The following is an 11,282-nucleotide window of genomic DNA, read 5'->3' on the forward strand; positions in this document are numbered from 1 at the left end:
ATGGCTTGGAATGGGGAAGAGGATGGAGGCTAGATGTGGAAGAAGAAGAATCAGGGGGTGGAGTGGATTTTTATAGGAATGGGTTTAGGGTTAGGGTTAAATCCTAAACTCTTCCTGGGCCATACTTTTCATGTTAGCTTGGATCCCTCGTTTGTAAAAAGGTGAAATGTTCAAAATTGCGAGCTCCACATATTGGTGTCCATTGGAAAGCCTGATTTGTTCTTCAAGTGGCGTCTTTTTAAGAAATAAAAATTTCTTAAGGTTGAACCCAAGGTTTGCTTGGGGTTGATACTTTTGGCTAGAGTTGGAAATTTGTTTTACTCTCCTTGCCCTTGAGTGCTATGTTCATGAAATTTTGTGGTAGTTTGTTTTTTACACATACTTGCATATGTTTACTCGTTACTTGAGATGCTAGTCTCCTCGGCAATGGCACCAAATGTTGGCTCTTTCCCATGGCTTCCATAGGAAGAGCAAGGTATTCTTAGTAGGCAGGGTTTCGAGGCTTTTTGTCACCTACAGATATATTGATGTCGTCGTTTATAGTATAAATATAGCTTAAGACCTCGGGTCATATTTCGATGAGAGACATAGGTTTAAGTTTGGTAAGCAAACATGGTGCATTATGTGTGAAAGGATCGTGCAACATCATGATTGGGGCAATGAAGGCTTTCGCCTCCATTGGGGTTGAAAGGTTTAGGAGGAGTTTAAGGGTTAGAGGGAGGTTCAAGGTTCAAAAGGGGTTCAGGGTTTAGAAGAGGGTCCATGATTTAGGTTCAGGGTTCAGAAGGAGGATCCAAGGTTCAGGGTAGAGTACATTGCGGAGAACTCGTCTCCCTCATAGATCATGGAGGTTAAGGGTTTAGGGAGAGCATAAGTGTGGGAGAGGAAGAAGGTGTAACAGTATGGGGGGAAAGGAGAGAGAGGAGAAGAGAGGAGGAGAGAGAGGAGAAGGAAGGAGGAGGAGGGAGAAGGAGGGAGGAGGAGGGAGGAGGAGAGGGAGGAGAAGGGAGGAGGAGGAAGGAGAAGGGAGGAGGAGGGAGGATGAGAGGAGGAGTTGGGAGGAGGAAAGGGAGAGGAGGGGTTGCAAGGTTGGAGGAGAGGGGAGGAGGAGTTGCAAGGTTAGGACACGCTTTTGGACATGGAGTGCAAGGAAGCATGGACACTTGGAGAAAATTGCTTGGAATACCAAAGTAGAACTCAACACAATAGAGTGTGGACTTCATTCCATTATGGGGTATTTATACAAGTTGGAGAGCTTCTCTCCCTACATGTAGGAATTGTTAGATATTCTCTCTCTACATGTAGAGCTTGCATATAGAAGTTGCATGTAGGAGCTGCATGTTGCATGTAGGACTTGAATGTAGAAGTTGCATGTAGGACTTGCATGTAGAATGCATGTAGAAGTTGCATGTAGGAATCATATGCAGAACTTGCATGTAGAACATGCATGTAGAAGTTGCATCTAGGAGTTGCATGTAGAACATGCATGTAGGAGTTGCATGTAGAACTTGAATGTAGAAATCGCATGTAGAACTTTCTTGTAGAACTTACATGTAGAACTTGTATGTAGAACATGCATATAGGAATCACATGTAGAACTTGCATGTTGGATTCTTAAGAGAGATTATTCCTAGCCTTATGCAAGTACAAGCAGAGCTTTGCCGCTACTCTACACACACATTCTGTGCTACCTAAGTCCATGTTGGCATAGAGACAACAGTGACACCTCATATGACAGGTTCAATTGATACCCTTTCACTAATCCAAAATTTAGGACTGCATTTCCTGCTCTTTACAAGGGTGGGTGCATGTGCCTAGATGGTTGATGCCTTTTCCTTTTAGTTCTTTTTTGGGGGCTTTGGGACTCTAGTATTATGTTTGATTCACTTACAGGGGGTCTCATTCATCTTATTCTAAAGGGAGGTTGTAGAAATTTCATATCCAATGGAGACCCATCACTTTGTTGGGAACATTTTACAAGATGCTAAGCAAAGCTATTTGTGTGTGTTTGTAGACCATTTTTCCAAATCTTATTCATGATATGCAGACTGGCTTTGTGTATGGCAGAAGTCTTGACAACATTTTCTCTTTTTGGGAAGCCCAACTTCGGGCTATGCCGAGTGGCTAGCAATTTTCAATTCTACTCTTAGATTTAAAAAAGGCATATGATAGAGTAGATTGGAGATTTTTGGAGATTACCCTCGCACACTTTGTATTTTCAAGTGCTTACCAGAGGAGAATGCGGAGAGATATTTCAGATTTCCCTATATCAACTCAGCAGGATGCCCTCTTGCCCCCTTCTTGTATTTATTGTGGCTGAAGCAATGAGAAGTATTTGAGATTTGATGCGGACATCATCGAGATGTCTTTCCCTCACACAGGGTGAGGTTATTCTTGTATAGTGAGCTTGCTAATGATACTATTGTTTTTTTTGTGCCACTACACAGAGCCTCACATCTTCCATGGTAGCCTTGTATTTGTTTGTATTGCAATAGGCACACAAATTAATTGGAACAAATCCAATGGCTTTGTGATGAGGACACCCTAGCTTAGGGGGATGATTTTGGTTTCACTTGAATCCAGAGGTGTGTTTTTGTCTGATATTTGGGCTACCAGGTCAGTGTGGGCATCCCCTTTTTGCAACAATTTTCCCCAGTGTTGGAGAGTATTAAGAGGAACCTCCTCTTTTGGAGCTCATTAAAACTTGAGCTTGCTTCCAGGGTGTTCGTGGTCAACTAGGTCATGCAAGCCACAGCATGGTTCTCCATACTAAGGGAGTAGACCCGGACTTCTAGAGCAAAGCATTATTGTGTAAGGTGGTGGCTAGAGGACTTTTGCCGGGACAAGAACCACTAAAGTATTTCCTCATTTGAAGTATACTATCCTATTCTCCTTCCTCAAGTGGGGATTGGATGGACAGTATCAGATGGATCTTCACATCAACCCATCTCAGGGCTCCCTCCCCCCCTTTTCTGATTGCTATCCTAAAAGCTTAGGCCAGCTCCAAGAGCAGAGTTCCCTCCCCCTACCTCTTAGGAAGAGATTGATAGAAGCCTACCATGTGGAATAATAGCATACTTGATGATCACGGCAGACCACTTGGTAATTCTCATTATAGTGCAATGGTCTAGATGGGAAAGAAATCATGCCTCCTTGGAAGATCTTCAAAAGAATTCCAAATGATCATAGAGTCTAGGCAGTAAGTCTGTAGGGACAAAGTGGAGACAGTTGTAAACACAAGTGAGCAAGAGTGCACACACAAGAAAGCTCCAATAGAAATGTTCAAATGAAACAATACAAGTACTTGGTATATATAGTACCCAAGTACTACTAGTCAACCATAGGGTTGACTTTATGCCTACGACACCATATCTTTGTAATCTCTTACAAATTCCCCCCTCAAAGATATGGCTGAAAGTACCTTGGAAACATCTCAGGTGTACCCTGCAGTACCTAAAGTACCATGGTTGCACAAATTCATCCAGATGGATATGCAACCTGTGGGAGTACATGAAAACAATGTCATTGTGAATCACTTCATAACTCCCCTTGACATTGTGATAATGTCTCTGATCCCCAAGCCATGTCGATGTTGTAACAAAAGATCTTTTGACAGGGCTCTGGTGAAGATATTTGCCACATTGTCCTCAGATGGACAATAGATGAGATCAATGAAGCCATCAGAAATACAACCCCGTACATAATGATTTTCAATGTGTTTCATGCGAGCATGAAAGACAGGATTGTTGGCTATGGCAATGCAACTTTGGTTGTCACAAAAGATAGAGTTTGCTTCGCCATTATTGCATGATGCAAGTCATGCAAAAGCTTCCTTAACCACATTAACTCCATAGTGGCTGAATTTGCAGCTTTGTACTCTGCTTCACTGGAGGAAAAAGAGACTCGCTCTTACTTCTTACTGAGCCATGAGATACAGGCTGAACCCAATGAGAAGCAATAGCCAGTTGTGGACCGTCTGCCATCAATGTCCCTTGACCAATCTGAGTCGGTGAAACCACTCAGCTTTAGATCACAATCTGAAGCATAATGCAAGCCAAGAGAGAGAGTGCCATGGACATATCTGAGAACCTTTTTTGCTGCATTCCAATGTGTGATCATGGGACAATGCATGAACTGGCTCAAAAGTCTTGCGGCATAGGCAATATCAGGCTATGTGGAGCATAGATATATCAAACTGCCAACCAACTGCCTGTACAAAGTGCCATCAAACTTTTCAGCAGTATCATGATTAGTCAACTTGAGTCCCTTTTCCAACGGAGTAGCCACAAGCTTACAGTCCTCCATTTTAAATTTCTGCAACAACCCCTTTGAGTACTTTGTTTGTGACATAAAAATCCCATCATGGGTCTGCCAAGACAATAGTCCAATAGGCCCAAATCTGTCATGTCAAAGTTGTGACATAAAGCAGACTGCACTGTTGTAATTTGTTATAAATCACTGCCAGTGAGTATAATGTCATCCACATATAGTACCAACATGACCAATTCTGATTTTTGCTGGAGAACATATACAGATTTGGCTCTATATGAGTGATTACAAAGCCATGGGACAGCAAAAATTGATGTATCTTTTGATACCACGCACGAGGTGCTTGCTTCAACCCATATAGAGCCTTCCTGAGCTTGCATACCTTGTGCTCTTGTCCCTTCACCTCAAAACCTTGGGGTTGATGTACATAGACCTCCTCTTCAAGATCTCCATTGAGGAAAGTGGTCTTGACATACATCTGGTACACTAACCAACCATAAAACTCAGCAAGAGAGATGACAGAACAAATGGTGGTCATCTTGGCCACTGGAGCAAATATCTCCTCATAATCTATCCCCTCCTCTTGTGCATACCCCTTGGCAACCAAACGGGCTTTGTATTTCTCAAGTGTGCCAGCTGAATCGTATTTCACCTTATAAATCCATTTCGTGCCCACCACATTTTTCCCAATGGGCGCATCAACCAAGTCCCATGTGGCATTCTTCTCAATGGATTTAATCTCAGTTTCCATAGCTTTCTACCATGCCGGATTATGCTGAGCATCCTTGAAGCTCTGAGGCTCATTTTTCGCTTCCATCACTGAGGTCATCAAAGAAAATTTGACCTTTTGCTTATTTTTCTGAGTGCTGGCCCTGGTTTTTCCCAAAGTAAGCTAATCCTTAGCATCTTGAATGGTCAACCTTGCCCAACATGGAATAGATTTCTCTATTGTACCACTCGGAGCTGCATCAACATCTTTAGTGGCCTCACGACGTTGATAATGCCTCCAAACATGAGGTTGTCTATTTTCATTAATTCACTGCAACTGCAAATCTGAAACATTTGAGGGAGAGCCATCCTCAACATGTGGCAAGCCATCTAAACTATGAGAAGTAGAAGGGGAAGCATCAAGAGACTCCATCTCATCATCCTCAGACTAGATGATGTCCATAGGGGTGTCATCGTATGGTGGCAAGTCTGCACTAGCGGGCTGCATGCACTCATTCTCAGCAAAGAGAACATCTCTGCTGATTATTACCTTCCTGGTAGCGGGATTATAAAGCCTAAGTCCCCTACTTTCAGTGCTATACTCCACGAAAATGCATTTGACAGTGTTGTCATCAAGCTTTGTCCGATGTGCATATGGAACCAAAGCATATGCCACTGAGCCAAAAACTCTAAAATGACTAACCTTTGGCTTAAAGCCATACAAAGCCTCAAATGGAGTCACATTAACCAAAGCTTTGGTAGGGCATATGTTCTGAATATAAGTGGCTGTCACAACTGCTTCTCCCCAAAAAGCCTTTGAGACTCTCTTGAATTTCAACATGCATCTCGTCGTTTCCATGAGAGTACGATTCTTCCTCTCAGGGAGTGGATTCTGTTGTGGTGTGTAAGGGCAAATCAAGTGATGTTTAATCCCATGCTGCTTCAAAAATCCCTGGAATGCATGTGACATGTACTCTCCCCCTCTATCTGAGTTGAGTGTTCCAATTCTAGACTTGGCTTGGTTCTTAGCCATAGCTTTAAACTTCTGAAACCAATAGAACACCTCAGATTTTTCCTTCATGAGAAAAAGCCATGTGAACTTGGAGAAGTCATCTATAAAGGTCACAAAGTACCTTGCTCCTCTATGCGTGGGAATAGTCATGGGACCACATACATCAGTGTGCACTATCTGCAACACTCTGGTTGCCTTGACCCAATTCTTGCCTTGTTTACTAAATGGCAAGCAATCCATTTTGCCAAGTGCACACCCCTCACACACTTCATTTGCTAGTTGCTGTAATTTTGGCATTCCCTGAGTGATATTATTGTTGTACAAGTAGGACAATGCCCTGTGATGGACATGTCCAAACCTGGCATGCCATAATCAGCCTGGGAAGTGTTTGCTACAGCCAATACCTTCTGATCATAAGGTTGAGCATCAAGCTTGTATAAGCCTCTGTCATATGTGCATGTTGTTGCTACAACCTCATACCCTTTCTTTGGATCCTTGATCCTACATTGGTTATCCTAAAATTCGACCAACATATGTTGATCATGGGCAAAGTTTGAAACTGAAATCAAATTTTGTCTCAAATCTGGAACATACCAAACATCTCAGATATACTTTAACTTTCCCATTATCAAGCTGAATAGGAATGTGCCCAACTCCGATGATGTCTTGAGAAGCATCATTGGCACACGTAACCTGTCTGCCATGAACAGGTGTAATGCTCTCAAACCACTCCTGGTGAGGAGTCATGTGCTTATTAGCAGCACCACTGTCGATATACCATGTATCACTTGCAACAAGGGAAGCATCCCCTAATTGATTTTCAGCATTCAAATCCGTGGCATCCATCTTCTCATTTAATGCAGCAAACACAAAATCTCTATCACCTTGGGCAAGATGAGCTTCACCATGTGCATCTAAAGCACGAGTTTTAGTGGGGCAACAAAATTAATGCTAGAGCTGTCCCTTTGCCTCTTCTTTTCATTGGCAATCCTTTTCTAACACTCTATGATGTAATGCCCTGGCTTCTTGCAATAATTGCATTTGCCCTTTTTCTGACTTTTGCTTGAACTGCTTGCATTCTCCTCCTTGGGTTGAGTTGTATGGCTGTGTTTTGGGTCAAATTTTTTCTAAATTTTGCCTTTTCCACCCATGGCAAGGACTTGCTCACCCTGACGAGAGGCTTTGGAAAAATTTGAGCATCTCTCCTCTTCCTGCAACAAAAGCCCAACTAACTCATCGAACGAGAGTGGGGCTGCCCTGAGAACAATGGTCAATGAAGTGACGAATGTGCCATATGAGGGCACTAAGCTATTGAGAGTAATAGAAACAAGCTTCTTGTCTTCTATTTCCTCATCAATACTTGCGAGCTAATCACGTAGATTAGTGATCCTAGAAATATGATCAGTGATGGCCTAGCCTTCTTGCATCTCGAGATCCTTGAGCTAATTTGTCAAGGAAATGGCCCTTGCCTCATTCTTAACATGATACATGTTTGCCAACTTTCCCATGCTACCTTTGCATCCTTGCACGACTTGATAGTCGTCCTAATGTGCCTCTTCACATTTGTGGCAATCAAAAACATTGCTTGGGCACTGCGGCGGTCAAATTTCTTCTGCTCCTCCGTCTATGGGACTACCAGGAGGGACTGTAGCAGTCTTCTGTCTGCTTGTCGTCTGACCCCAAGAAGCTGCGCTGGATGTAGATGAGCTTGCTAGCCTCACCTCATCCCCACTAACAATATCCCACAAGCCTTTACCAACCAAGATGTTCTTAAGCATGGACCACAAGGCATAGTTTGGCATCCAGCTTGTCACCCTCGGTGGACAAATTGCCAAAATTATCAGAAAGAGTCGACATGATGCAAAATGGGATACCCACAAGCTGCAAATGTACCTGCAAAAAGAACTGTAAGTCCCAAAAGTGCAAGTGGCTGCAAATGTGCCTCTGCAAATCCCAAACTAATACTAGTTGCAAATGCAAAGTACAACTGGCTGCTCTGAAATGCCACTGACTGCACAATGCAATCACTGTAAAAATGGCATCAACCAATCACTGCACTCTGCTGCAATCTGAAGATATCGCACACATCCTCAAGTTGAATGCCATCAAAAGGTTCTCTCTACCATCCTCATTAGTACCAAAAATCTCATGGCAATTTTTGTCCACATATTCCTTTGCCCTTTGTCCTAGGGCTTGTAATAGCCACTAACTAGATCTCAATCGTATTCTCTATTGGTAACAAATGCTCTCCAAATTGAGCTTACTTTCCTTAGATTATGTCTTGACATCTTCCTAAAGCCCAGTTTCTCCTTACCTTCCATCCAACCAAATTTATGCCGAATTTAATATCTTATGGTGCCTAATGCATGAGGGGGTAGATTTTGTCAATCGTTAGTGGGGCTTAAAAGAGTGCATTAGAAATGAAGCTTAAAAAAGATACAAATATATAATGTGGGTAATCCGCTAATATAAATTCCAATATGGAAGGGATTCGACCCATCTGAAAAGGGAAGAAAGAAACACATGAGGATATGTATGTACATAGATGAGGCAACTACTTCAATCATGTACTAGCCAACATGATGAAGATTACAAGTGAGAGTTCTAGAACAGAGAAGCTGGAGGACTAGGGCTATCTATGAAAGGGTATAGACTTAATATGAATCTTAATTTAGGTGTTCTTTTCTTATAAACCCTCTCCGATTCACTAATCAATATATCCCATATCCTCAAGGCGAATGCCATCAAAAGGTTCTCTCTACCATCCTCATTAGTGCCAATATCTCTAGTGGCAATTGTTGGCGAGAAATTCCTTTGATATTTGTCTTAGGGCTTGCAATAACTACTACCCAATATCTCAATTGTATTCTCTATTGGTATCAGATGCTATCCAAATTGAGCTAGACTTTGTTTAGATTCTCTCTTGACATCTTCCTAAAGCCAAGTTTCTCCTCACCTCCCATCCAACCAAAGATAGGCTGAAAGTTAGAATCTTATGGTGCCTAATCATGACATCAACCAAACTGACAACTGATTACATGAGGGGGGAAGATTTGGTCCAACCAAAGAGACTCTTGGAAATTTAGATGCTTCTATGATGTGGATAATCCGCCAATATAAATTCCAATATGAAAGGGATTCAAACCCTCCCCAAAAAAAGGAAGAAAGAAACACTCGAGGATATTATGTAGATAGATGAAAGGAATTTCTTCAATCATGTAGTAGCCCACATGATGAAGAATACCAGTAACAGTTCTAGAAGAGTGACTTTGTAGGGCAATCAAGAAATAGAGGGCTTGAGAGTGGTTGATGATAGCTTGAGATATCTTGAAAAGCAATTGACAACTAGAAGCAATACTCTAAGAGCTAATCTATAACATCACCACTCGTGCAAGCTTTGTATTGAGGAGGTTCGCTTTCCCACGAGACAAGAAGAACAAGCAATATCATCCAACTCTCATGATTGCACTTTGCTTTATGACTTGTGAAATCAAATATCTCAAGATAAGATTATCGATTTCACTTTAATTTGTCTTTATGTCCTTTCCCCCGTAGGTGATATCTTCTAAATGCTCATACAATCCTTGCTTTCAATAAAATTTAAGAAAGGGAAACTTGAGAAGCAATTCAGGAAATAAGGTTGATAATAGTATTTTGGTCAAATTGAGCAAATATTTTAATGTCCATTATTTTAACGATGTATGTTTCGAGGACATAGCTTAGAGTTCACATCAAGAACATTGTTTACTGTGAGCACATCACTTACATTCTCATCCACATAGCATGCAGATTAACATGATCAATATAGCTCAACTAAACTACACCCAAGCTCATCAGATAAGGAAAAGTCACAAGCTAGAAATTGGAGGCCACGATAATTTGCATGATAGGCACCCAAAGCACAAGGTTCATCTCTCTTATAAAGTTCGCAAGAATTCGAACACACTGCACAAATGAAGTAAGAGCGCACAAGTTCTCCTTGTTTGCATATCTATCTAGATGGTTCCAAGAACATGCCCAAACTCATCATTTGAAAACACAACACAATCTGCGATATTGATTTCATGACAATTGACAACCACAAACTCCGTCACGCATAGCCCATCAACATTATTAGCATAGGCCATAAACATTATTTATCATCCGTGACAAAGGCTAGCACTTAACGAGATGGATGAATTCAAGCTAGAACAGCTTGTAAAACTCAGTTTAGTCTCTCCCAAACGAGCATTTCTAAGCAAAAAATGAATCTAGCTGAAAGGGCAATGCACCCCTTTAGATCGAAAGATTTTATTGCAATATCAGCAAGCCTAACATGGACGAAAACTTAAATTTGTATGTGCGCTAACACGGCACGAAGAGATATCTAGATGAATCCAAGCACATGCCCAAAGTCATTCTCTAAAAACACAACATAATGTAGCATTTCAATCTCATGACAATTGCTCACAAGGTAGAAAACTATACACTCCATCACACATGACAAGGACTAGCTACTATGTCATCCCCACCGACACCATTAGCACCCAAAAGTGGGTGTGTATTAAAATTTGGGGTGACTAATGGGGAAAGAATGTGGCATGGTTTCCACAACATGAAACCGATATATCCTCTACCAATGTTGGATCCATAACATCTTTAAAAACCCAAAACAATCACTCATATGATGTTCCAAATGCATCCATTTATTATGGGATTGATTATATAAGGATGATGATCTGAAAGTTGGATTCCAATTCTTTCAGGACTCTCTATGTGAGGCAGTGAAGCCTTTGAGGAAAGTTTGCATAAGCCAGAAAAAATTCCTAATCCATACCAAACCTACTTTGCACCTTTGGATCATCCATGGGAGTAACAAGACCAAAAAACCACCTTGAAACCCAAGACCAATCAAACAATTTCTACATCATCAAATTTGAGACCGAACAAATCAGCCTGTAATCCAGGACAGCATTGAGCGATTTCCAGAGGACCTGGTGTTCCACTATCAGTTAACATTGGAGGTTTTTGCCACATCATCGAGAAGCAGTACAAGGAGAAGCAAGATGTGTAGCTGTACAGTGCTTAATGCATGATCCATGGCAGCCTTGAATGCAGACCAGCAATGCTATCACTTGGGCAGCATCTTACTGCCACGGGCGGACTCAGAGGCATGACTTGGCTGCCACGTGAGCAGCAGCAGGCGAGCAGCACATGGGACTGACACATGGGCAGAACAGGAACCCAGCCAATGGGCCCAGAAAGCTTTGCATATAAGGCTTTATACTAGTCATAAGCCCTGGAAACAGACCCA

Source organism: Dipteris shenzhenensis, chromosome 4, assembly GCF_047967505.1.
Source record: "Dipteris shenzhenensis isolate YYH24624 ecotype China chromosome 4, Dip_SZ_1.0, whole genome shotgun sequence".
Classification (NCBI taxonomy): Eukaryota; Viridiplantae; Streptophyta; class Polypodiopsida; order Gleicheniales; family Dipteridaceae; genus Dipteris; species Dipteris shenzhenensis.